Source organism: Geospiza fortis, unplaced genomic scaffold, assembly GCF_000277835.1.
Source record: "Geospiza fortis unplaced genomic scaffold, GeoFor_1.0 scaffold396, whole genome shotgun sequence".
NCBI classification, from domain to species: Eukaryota; Metazoa; Chordata; class Aves; order Passeriformes; family Thraupidae; genus Geospiza; species Geospiza fortis.
The window spans coordinates 1,040,356-1,052,410 of NW_005054345.1; the positions used below are offsets into that span (position 1 = coordinate 1,040,356).

General features: G+C 38.2%; 1 long non-coding RNA gene across 1 annotated transcript; it reads right to left on the reverse strand.

The window, feature by feature from the left end:
• Nucleotides 1-5,500: 5,500 nt before the first annotated feature.
• On the reverse strand, nt 5,501-10,549 carry LOC115948072. Its single transcript, XR_004081927.1, has 3 exons — nt 10,066-10,549; nt 9,548-9,633; nt 5,501-5,651 (listed from the first exon to the last, which is right to left on the reverse strand). It is a non-coding gene; the product is annotated as an uncharacterized LOC115948072 (long non-coding RNA).
• Between the last annotated feature and the right edge of the window lie 1,506 nt (nt 10,550-12,055).

The following is a 12,055-nucleotide window of genomic DNA, read 5'->3' on the forward strand; positions in this document are numbered from 1 at the left end:
CACTCTCTTGGCCCTTAGATTCTCAGAACCATTTGCAGCTGAGGTAACAGGGGGTTCCTGTTATGAATTCTCTTATCAGCTATGGGCAAAGCAAGAAAGCACAGGGGAGCCAGGATTTCTAACACAAGATCTCCAAGCTGAGAGCAGCACACATTCTCTCTGGGTGTGTCTGTCTGAGTAAACTTGGGCAGGATGAAATAAAACATTGAATTGCACTTTCTATTTCTCTCTCTTCAATAACACACAACCTGATGCTTGCAATAGCATAAAGTGCAGGAGGACATGAACACTTGGAGCAATCTTAGACTTGCTAAAATGAAATACTGAGCACAGCAGCCAGGGAAGCCAACTCATGTCCAGTGGAGCTCATCCCTCACTCTAGACCAGACACTGTTGTTGCAGCTGGTGTCCTTCCTCTGCAAACAGCAGCATTGTACCTGTTTTATGAAAGAACAGAGAGTAAAATGTCATCTTTTTTTATTTATTATGAAATTAAAATACCTTTTTAAATATGACAATGACAGCACTACTTTTACAATTCAGATATTTTAAAAATGTTTTTTAGAAATGAATTTTTATTTTCTCTGTTCTTCATCTCAAAAAGATGAAAGAGTTTATGCTGGTATTTTTTTTTCCTTTGGCATATTCATACAGTAAGCATTAAAGTTATTTTACTTTTTGTGCTTGGAAATTCCTCAGTATAAGTGCAATGTTTTGAAAAAAATATAGAGCTTTTAAACTCTTGATGATTATTCTCAGAGATCAACTATTGTTTTCAATTCAACTTAAATATTTGTTTTGGAAAAAAATCAGGCATTGGCTACCCCGTACTCACACTGAGTGCAGAGATTCTCTTCCTCCTTAGGCACCATTAATGTAATTTTGTTCCCCATTGCAGTTAGTTGCATAATGCATCCTCATTAATGGCTCTGGATGTATCTGCATGGAAGTTTTCATCCACAAAATTGCAGAAGCAGTTACTGTAAACATGGGGTGAGTGACACAGAAAAGACTGAACCAAGCTTATTCTTATACAGAACTCAGTTTTAAAAAAGATCTTCTTTCTTTTTTTTTTTTGAGCACATGAAAATGTCATATTTGTGTCCATCACATTCAGCTTATTTGCTTTCAGAAAAGAAGCTAAGAAACTGTGAGGCAAAAATAACCTTAAATCTCCAAAATGGTACTTTTCCCACAGACTTGGAACTCCCTTGAATATTTTAGTTATCTCTTTCCTAAAAGCCAACAAAGTAGCATGGCACTAGATTAAAATAATTTTCTTTGCATTTCTGCTAGAACTGATTTCTTGCTGAATTAGCATATCAGCTCCAAAACCAATTTCCACAGCATCAGTGACCTTATGCCACTTTATGTATTACAGCAGCAAGAGAGAAATGGTCAGAGGGCTGTAACAGTTTAAAATTATTCAGTATAAATCCACTTATTGAACTGGTACATGCAGGAGACAAAGCCTTGAAATTATGTTGCTAACCTGTATGGCCTAAAGTCAGCTTTCTGCATTTTTAAAGGCTGCACCAACTGACACAGAGCTGTGGTGAGTATTATCAGAAAATGGGATTGAAGAGGCAGAAATCTGTTCAGGCTGGAAAATCCTGGGGGAGAGAGAATGAATGAGGAAGCAGCAGCACCCCGAGGATGAGATCATGGGGGACACTGTGGGAACAAAGGGAGAAGTGGAGAAAGGGACCAAACCCCACACATGAACATTTCAGGGGGTCCTTTAATAATCAGAGAATTTTCCAGGTGAAATTCAGTAAGTCTGCAAAAAAGAATGGATAAACCCAGACTCTTCAAGCCCAAATCCACAGCCAGTTTGATCTACATAAAAACTAAGTGCACAGCTCCCTAGCAATCAAAAGACAAGGTAATATTATTATGTTATTTAATACTTTTTACAGGGAATGAAGGTTGCATAAGCCTCTATGCTTATTAGACATTAGATTTAATTTCCTGTATTACTGAGAAATGGGTGACTTGGAGCTCAGCCAGCTTGGATAGATATAATAGGTTACACATTTATAAAAGGAAACCAATACAAGTAGGAACTACTGCTAGACGTGTCAATTTAAAGTAATACTCTGCCCCCAAAAGCCCCATCCCACACAGGACAGAGGAGACTGAATCAGAGATGTGCTGTAAAAGCATTAAGTCAGGGAAAAGTGGCGCAGAGACAGCAACGAATGACTAAGTACATTTGACCTTCATGTGTTATTTTCTTCTGAAGTCTTAATTTTGTGGTTCCTAAATGGGCTCATCCCTAGCAAAATGTGATGTCCTGTAATAATTATCACAGGTGTTATTTATACATTTATGCCTTGGTCTGTCAGACCCAATGTGACTCCATATATTGATAATAAAAAAATGGGTTATTTACTTATTGTTTCACTTGCTGAAGTGCAAAACCAAAATGAAATAAAATGCTGTATAATCTATTTATTTCCTAATTACTTGTGCAATGTTGCTCAATTTCTTGTTTTCCAGTGTGCTTTCCTTTTTCCTTAAAAGGCAATATGAAAGACAAAGAATTTTCAAAAGAAGGAGGACTTGGGAATTCTCAATTCTGCAAGTTAGCTCCTTGGCATTTCCATAAAGAAAAGCCACAGGTGAATTTTCCTACCACTATTCAGCTGATTAAAAACAATTATCTTTGCCTTTCAACATAAATCTTGTTTCAACATACATATTTTTAAACTATGAAAGCTCTTTGTGAATTTCATCTCCCTTCTTATTATTTTCAACTCCTTGAGACATGGTATGTGCTTATTACTGAAGTAATATGTCAAAATAAATTGTAATTTGTTAATATCAGTACTAGAAAGGAAAGAAAGTGTGGAACAAACAAGCAAATAAATTCTGCACTGTAAAGCACCAAGTATTAATTTCTAGAGTAAAATATATGTTAAGATTGTACAGAGCAAGATTAAACAAAAATAAACATGTTCAGATAGAGAGAGGTTGTTAGCATCTGCAGTCCAGCTGAAGTGAGAGAACATTATGGGTATTCAGTGTCATTAAGACCCAAGTAATTTCTATTTTGTATTTTCAAGTGAAATATCACTCTGATGAGACATTCAGAGTACTTAGCAGCTCCCATTATGCCTTTTCTGGGCCTCAGCCATCTGGATGAATTTCTGGGGTCACAGCCTTTGCTCTCCTTAGGATTCCTCCACAGTTGAGTTGCAGCTAAAACACTGACAAGACACAAGCAAACTGCCTCAAATATTCCCAAATATTCTGGAAGCATCTCCAGAGATCACTCAGCCCAAGCCCAGCTCCAAGCTGGATCACCCAGGGCAGGGTGCTCGGGACCTTGCTCAGCTGAGTTTGGAATTTCTTCAATGATGTCAACCTCAAACCTCCCTGGGAGCACAGGACAGATGCTCCTCTTGTCCACCCTCACGGCCCTTTCCTGCCCTCCCTCCAGCATGTCCAAGTCCTTCCTGCTGTGGGGAGCCCAGAACTGGGCACAGCACTCCCACTGAAGCCTCACCAGTGCTGGGCACAGGGGAATAATCACCTCCTCTGACTTCCTAGCAATGCTCTTCCTAATGCAGCCCAGGATGCTGCTGGGCCTCTCTGCCAATATCGATGTTTACAGATATAACAGAATTTTAAGGACATGATGAGTTATGTATTTCCAGGGTCTGCTCTATATCAAGGAAATACAAACTATATTATTTTGCTAATACATGTTTTATGTCAGTATCAGGGATTGTATTTATGCTCTCATTACATGATTTCCTAAATAACTGGCCCATTAAAACCATTGTTTGGGATGATTACACAGTGCATTTTAAAAACATCTGTGCACAGATTTCTAAAGGTAACTCTGAAAATCTCTAAATGCAGACCAGGGTATGTTCACAGGAATGAAGGCATCTTGGAAACTGCAATTCTAGAAGACAGGAATTCTCAATTTCATTGTGTTGTTAGTGTTAAGATCTAAAGATAGCAGATTAATTAGTATTATATTTAACTCACAGATAACCTTTTGTTGCACTAATATCCAGCTTATAAACTTCCACAGTTTCCAAAAGCACTCCACACTGTTTCAGAAGCCAAAAATCCAGTTCTCCCTAATGTATTCCTGAGAACCTTCCACTTCCTCTGCAGCTGCCACAGTGTAACTGTGGACAACACACTTATGTATTGACAACACACAAATTTTCTGTGGAAAAAGGTCCATAGACTTTCCAGTAGGTCCTCAGGCTGCCTAAAGCAATGAGATGGTCTATCAGATTTGTTTGTCTTGGCAAGGAAGACAGCAACCTTGTTCTTGAAAAATCTACATTTAGTTCCCCATCTATAAACAATTTTCATCAGTTCTTCCATCTGCAGTATAAGTCTTTGTTTGGCAAACAATTTGCAATGTTTCTTGTTATACATGTCAAATTGTTTCTGTTCTGCATGAGCTATAATGACTTAAAGGACCAAAGTTCCATGTGGTGGAAGGAGTTTGTTCCCTCTGAATCCAGGGGTATCTTTACTGCCCTGCTTGGTCCATGATTTCTTTGCATTTCTTACAGTCTGTGGCTACAGAAAACAGGAATAAAACTCCTTCTCATTAGTGACATAGCAGTACATGAGCCAACACACAGCCTAGCTAATGTCCTTTTACCTTCTGGAATAGTTTAAAGCAGGATGCAAAATATTCTAGCAAAAATATACAAAGTCCTTTCCATCCACTTTCCTGTAAAGCTATGCCAAAAGCCCTGGGAAAGCCTTTTGACTCCAGCCTACATGCTCAAAAGAAGTCTGGGAGACTGGCAAGAACCCACAATATAATTAGGACAATGCTGGGACCCAGATTAACATTATGGAAAGCAAACACCTTTCATACCACTCCCAGCTCTCACATATCCATGCTTCAGGGAGATTAAAATTCAGATGCTCATGAGCAGAGTAGCTCTTCCCAAAACAACACTAGATTGGCCCAGGTGGCCACAACCTGCACAATTTTTCATGGACTGACTTTCAAACTGCCTCATGGCTGCCTCAGTCTCAGAGATGTTGAATATCTTTCTTAGCTTTTTCCAATGCAGACCAGATGTTCTATTGTGATAATTCTCTCATGGGCCTTTTCCATTTTGACTCTCCATCAGCTAGGGATCCAAAGAGACATTACTTGAAAAACAGGAACCATAAAAGAGCCAGGAACTTATAAATTAAAACATAAACATTAATTTGTTTTCCAAAATACAGATGTCTTTTGTCAGTTCAAGCCTTGATCTCTCCACCAGTTAAAGGCAGCAGTTGTTCTGTGGAGGCATGCACTGGAAATTAGCCAACGGGCATTAACTTTTGGTTCTGAATGAACTGAGGAAAATTTGAAACAGAAACACAGAATTAAAAGTTGTGATAGCAATTACTGCCTGATAATATTTTAAAATACTCATGACAACACCAGAAGAAGTGCCCTGCCATAAGGAACTGTAAATTACAGAACCTTGTTGGATGAGGCTCAGGAGAGATTTGGGGTGTCCTTGGTGACAGCAGGGGTCTGTCCTTCTCCCCTCCTGGCTGACACAGCACAGGGACCACGATCCATCCCTGGGGAAGGGGATCCTGTGGTGGTGACAATGGGGTCACAGCAATGTGCCACCAGCACTGCTCTGGACAAAGGGACTGGGCTGGAAGAGGAAGGGACACAAGACAGAAACAGCTTTAAAGGAACAATTTTATACATTACAGACACAAGTGCTCAAGGTTCAACTGCAGAGATTTAGTTTTGTATTGACATAACACATCAAGCCTTGTTTTCAAATGGCCACTGAAAATCTGTCTTTTTTAATGCTAAATCACTTGATATATCAGTACTATTACATCTCTTAACATTTTTATCTCAATAAAATTTTGAACATATTTAAAATAGCAGAAAGGATACAGGCAACCAAAGAAAACATCTATAAAAATGTGCATAATAAAGAGATAAGGACGAAAAATTACTTTCTTTTTTTAACATGACCTACATGTGAACTAATTTTTTATCTTTAAAAAGTAGCAATTCACAAGTCACACCTCTTCATTCCCTTTGAAATCAATTTTATACACCTACACAATTCTTCTGACAGTGGATTACTGCAGGTTTACATTCTAACTTTGAGTTTCCATTTCTGCTGTATTTTCTTGGAAAAAATCTATGAGAGATAAATACTACTCTGCAACTTTTAGCAAGGAACCCTCAGCAACTGAACATTTTATTGTACCTAAGCAGGGAAGGTACAATAAATTGCTCTTCGTGATGGAATCAGTTCTCTTCCTTCTCATATGGGCATAAACAAACACCTGTAACTTGTAACACAATTCAATCCAATCAATCACTGAATGATACCCTTTTCTTCTACTCCTTCAGAGACTTTGCTTTTACCAATAATTACTTTTTCTAGAGCCTTCTGCTCAGAATAAGGCAATAGTCTGTCCTTTACACCAAGACCTGTCCTTCCTCTGTACTACAATGCACTCACCTGGTAGAACAGGGATTGAGCAGCCCTTATTCCTTCTCTCAACACTGCTGGAACAAATCCTTGCTTTCCAAAACCCTTTCATGACAAGCTTTACATCTTCATTTTCTTTCCCTAGGCTGCAGCTACTCTGATTTCCCACCATACTAGTATCTGTCTGTACTCCTCTTGCTGCACTGTTCATGCTTTATTATTTAAGTGCAGGGAATTCTAAGTAGCTGTTCCCATTTCACCTGCTCTTCCCTTGAGGGGTCAACCAGGAACTGCTGTTCTCTGTCTCCCCTGGAAGAAACAACTTCCACAGAAAGGAGCTGCAGAGATCCTGTCATGGCTTCACTTCACACTGAGAAAGATTTTGATTGCACATGCTGGTTCCAGCAAAATTTGCTCTCAGATAAAAACTGTAGTGCTCTATATTGCTAAAGTTTTAATATTATCTTACTTAAGGAGAAGACTTTGGAATACCTTTCTCAAAGGTTTTGCACTGGCTCAGACAATTCATCAAAGTTGCCTTTCATCAAAAATGTAGAATTCTGTTCCAAAAGAATATGAGAAGCAAAAGGAGTTGGATATTTCTGTGAATTTTTTAGTAATATACTGATAATGTGCATTTATAGTTGTACCTGTTAGCTTATTAAGGAAGGTGATTTTTTCAGATCTATATATGTTACAAATGAGCTGTTTATGCAATTCCCAGACTACAGAATGATGCAAATCTAATTATTTCAATATGAAAGAAACAGTTATTTTAAACTTAAACTGTGAAATGGCAGATGTACACTCATTTCCAAGGATAATTTGAAATAGTAAAATGTATTGCATCTTAGAAGTAAAGATTTCATCCAGACCACTGTTGGTAAGGACTAAGAAATTATTTCCTGGCTTTGCAATGACCAAATTCTGAACTTCTGCTTCTGTTAATCTCCTTGCTCAGTCAGACACCCACGTATAGGAATAGCAACCCCTGTCCTGCTCCCATCAAAGGGGCTGCAGTGGCACCCTGTTCCCATGCCAGAATCTTCTTTACGCTTGGCATACCTTCCAAATAAACCACTCCAACAGAATTTTCCCTGCATACAACACCTGAAGTGGCCACAGCTTCAGCTGGAAGCACTTCTGCCAACCTTTCCCTAGATGTCGCCACATTTTCTGGCTCCTTCATTACAGCCTTAATTACTACACAGAAAACTATCACGAAGGTTCCTACTTTCTTCATATGGAAGAAACAGAAAACTATCATAGAGCAACCCAATTTCTTCAGAGCAACAAAAAGACATTGTAATTATATGTATGTATTATTCTATTTAATAGAATATATCTAATATATCCTACCAAGGTCACACTGAAACCTGAAATTAGCTTTTATCACAGGCTTGTTTTCACACTCTTTTTACTTCCTACTAAGTGTGTTGACTCACTGAGTCTGGAGTTGCTGACCTCATCCACTACTTTGTGCTGAAACAATCTCCTTAAGGATATTTCCAAAGTTTCCAGACTCAGTTTTCATGCATACTTTGCTATTCTTTCTCTCTTAACAATTTTTTTAAAGGATGTCCTTCTCCCCTTATATGATTTTGCCACTTAAAAGACTCATTTGTACTATCCAAGTGCTACAGGACACTATTTTGGGAATTCAAGGCAGGATTCAGGCTTGTGTTCTAGTTGATTTGGACTTAAAACAGGGTTCTGAGGGCACCACCCTTGGTTCCACCCCAGTGTTAATACCACTCTGCAATTCACAATTTCTTCCTGTGGAAATAGTCTTTGAAAAGCACATGCTGATTTCTACACATGAATGAAGTTTCCATATTTTCCAGAAACATGAAGACTCTCCAGTTTGTTGCAAAAACTACCAAAATATCTCCATATTTTCTCAGTATTTCAAATTTCAGCTGTGCTGAAGTAGTCATTGATTGGTTGTCCACAAGATGGGGCTTCTACAACAGAGATCTTTATATCCAAATTTAAGAATCTGATGTAAAACCTACGAAGGGCACCACAGTGGACAGAAACATACTTTGAAATTTTGGCATGGGAATGGTCCTCACTGCATTCCTCATTTCTCATGTAAAACCACCAACTCATCAGGAAATCAAAACAGCAGCAAGTGATTTTATCTTGTCCTTAACCCTTGCACAGTGCTGGTGTACAGCTTGTAAGCCAGAGGCAAAATGCACCATTGCAATCACCCTGTGTCTTGCAGAGATTCTGTGCAGTCCCCCATGTCTAAAGGAGTGTTTGTGGAACAGCACACAGACCAAAACACCAAACGGTGTGCCTGTGGTTTTTGAGACATTTTCTAAGTCAATAGGCAGCCTCCAGAATTTCTGAAGCAGCCTGCAAGTCCACTGCTAAGATGATAATGCCTCCAAATAAAAGTTAAAGTAGCTGCACAGAGTGTGCAATTTTTGTGAACTTAACTGAAAGAGGGAACAGTTTGCTGTCACAAAAATTAACTGTAGGCATGCACTTCACAATAAAGGAAAAGTAATTTATTCTTAGACACAAAAATTTCTAAACATTATAAAAAATAAAAAAGAATAAACTTACAGTACCTTTAGCTGTCTCGTTTCACTGTGGTGTTTGTTTAAACAGTATGTTCAGCTAAAAAAAAAAAAAGGCCTTTTCCTCTTTTGTCATGTAAGTAAACAAGCAAGATTTTCATCTTGCTCACAACCAAAACTCCACACAACCAAAATCAGAACAGACTAAGGAATTGAACAATCACTTTCTTGTATTCCTTTTCATACTGTCATAGGTTTAATTTATGATAACTTCTGTTTTCTGTATGATATAGTTGTTTTCTAGATTTTTTTTTTCAGGAAGCACAGTAGTGTTTGAGCATGCAAAAGCAAATACTGGTACAAATTTCCAGCCTGTCCCTCCAAGAGGAGGCTGTACAAACACAGACTAATCAAAAAGCAAAACTAAATGTTAAGAAGAAACATTTCTGGCCAGAGGATAAAGTGAATTTCCCAAGGGCAGTCATTCACAACCACCTGATACTTTTAGTACAAAATCTTCAATGGTTCCTTCTCACATTCCTTCTGTTCAGTCTCCAGTACCTTGTCTGCTGCAATCCAGCCAGCTAAGCTGTCACAGACCAGAGCTTCAACAGGAAGTGCAGAATTGTACCCTTCAGAATAATCATCTGGAGAAGCATAAAATAAGAAAATGTGAGTAGGCAGGAATTACATGGAGAAGGACAGGGAGTGACAGGAGCTATAAACTGCAGGCAATGGTGTGTTAGGAAAAGGAAGGACACTAAATTTGATCAATGGCATTTTTGTACACACTAAATAACATTCCTTTATTAAACACTGAGGTTTTAATTGGATCACTCTGTGCAGCTTGGGGTGCCATGCTTACTGGAAAAGTGGACCAAAGAAGGAGGCTGCAGACAGTGAAACATCTCAGAGATTTACAAATCATGATCCATAAGGAAAAACTGAAACAAAGCACTGTAAGAGCTTTCAGGTATATAAAATTGCTTTAACAACACAAACAGAACACATAATAAACACTTTGACTTACAGCAATATTAGGAAATTTTGTGAAGCAGTAAGGGATTAGAACACAGTACCTGTAGCCATCATTCAGTATTCAGAAAGAGTTTCAACAGTTTTCTGTCAAGGAATAACAAAGACATAGGTGATCTTGGACTTGGGCAGAGTTGTCAACCAGAGTTGACAGGTCACACTCCCTAGGCTCTCATGAATCTATTCAAGTGTCATTTTATCACTATTTTATTGCAGAAGACCTACAGTTACCCACAGGAAGAAAATAGAGATTTTAGGCTACAGGAAGAATGGTGAAAATGAAAAAAAAAAGAAGAGTATGGAGAAGGTGAACGAGAGGTGTTTTAAATTTTGCAGCAAAATGTATATTTAACTAAAACAATTAATACCTCAACTCTGTTTCAAAGAATTACAAGCACTTTGGGTACTACCTTACTGTTGCAGAGAACCAGAGGAACAAGAAGTCTAACAAACTGGCTTCTGGTGAACTGTGGATAGAGATCACTCCTTGCAAATTCAGGAAATACTTGAACACAGTAAAAAGTGAAGCTCCAGTTAAAATTTAAAATTAAAATTTATATCATCAATTTTTGTTGAAAGCCAGCCCAACACTTGTGTCCCAAAGCCTGTCAGGAGGACAGGCTGAATGTCACACTCTGCTGAAGCACCAGCTTTCCTCCAGGAACTGTGATTTCTTGGCATTCTGCTATTGGGAACATCCCCACCCATCCTACTTACCCAATTTTTTACCTACTGACATCTTTTCTTCCTGCCATTTTATGAGGATGTAAGGAAGAGTGAGAATCAAAATAGCACAGCAGTAAAGCATCTGCTGTAAATCACCTGAGAGAAACAAAACATCATAAACCAGCCAGGAACCTTTTGGGGTTATCTCCATATAATCTACTGCAACTAAAACCATTCCTGAGACATGTGACCTAATCTGCCTTTCAAAGCCTTCAGCAAATGAGATTCCCAGATAATCATTTTCACTGCCAAACTACATTTTCAGTTTGAAATAATTTCCTAATATCTACTTTAAATCTCCAAGTCCATCACCTTTTGCCCTAGACCCACTGAACATAAAGAAAAACTGATTCCTTGCCTGCAGAGAAAAATTTTATATATTTGAAAGATCATTACCATTTTTCCCAACACCTTCCTTTTCTTCAGACTAAACAACCCCAATTCTTTCAATCTTCCCCCTCAGATCATGTTTTATAGGTCTATCATCATTCTTGAAGCTGAGACTATGGCAACACGTGGTACAAGGAGAAAAAGAAAAATTGATTCCTACACAAAATTCCCCAGGAAGCTGGGTGACAGAGGGTTTGTTTGAAGAGGTTACTTTTGTATGATGACTGTCTGCTTTGTTGCTTGGGTGTTTTAGTCCCAAAATGCATGTTTTTTCTGTTCTTTGTGGCTCACAATGCAGGTGCCCCAGTGCATAGAGTAGGCAGGCATCACACTCCTCACTGAAAAAACATTTTGGACCTGGGGAGAACTGTTATTATGGAAGGCAAGTTATTCTTGCTAGTCATGGAATACTTCTCCTTACCAAGACGGTATCTTTGGGATAAATTGATATAAGTGGCATATTTGTGATACTAGGATAATTTAGGCAGAAGTTTAAGTAATTTTTAGAAACATGAGTAAAATCCTGCATCACAAAGTACATTTCAGGGAAATATATTAGTTCCATAATTGCTTTCTAGTGCTGCATTCACTCTGTCTCAGAAAGCAATATGCAGTTGTAACATATACTGAGAAATGTCTACAGTTCAGCTAAAATCAACAAAACTAAAAATAATCATGTGCATTTTAGAAGATGCCATGTCCTTTATAACCAGATAAATTAATTCCACCATCCTCACAATCAGATTCACATACATAATGGAAGAATGTAATTTACTTCCATTCTCCAGAGGTATACAAGGTCTTTTTTTTTTTTGCCTTCCAGAAAAAGGTTTTAAAATTGCATTGTGTTCTATTCACCAACATTACCCAAGCAAACAGAGTTATCTCTGAACCTCTGGGTACCATGGCATGGAAAGA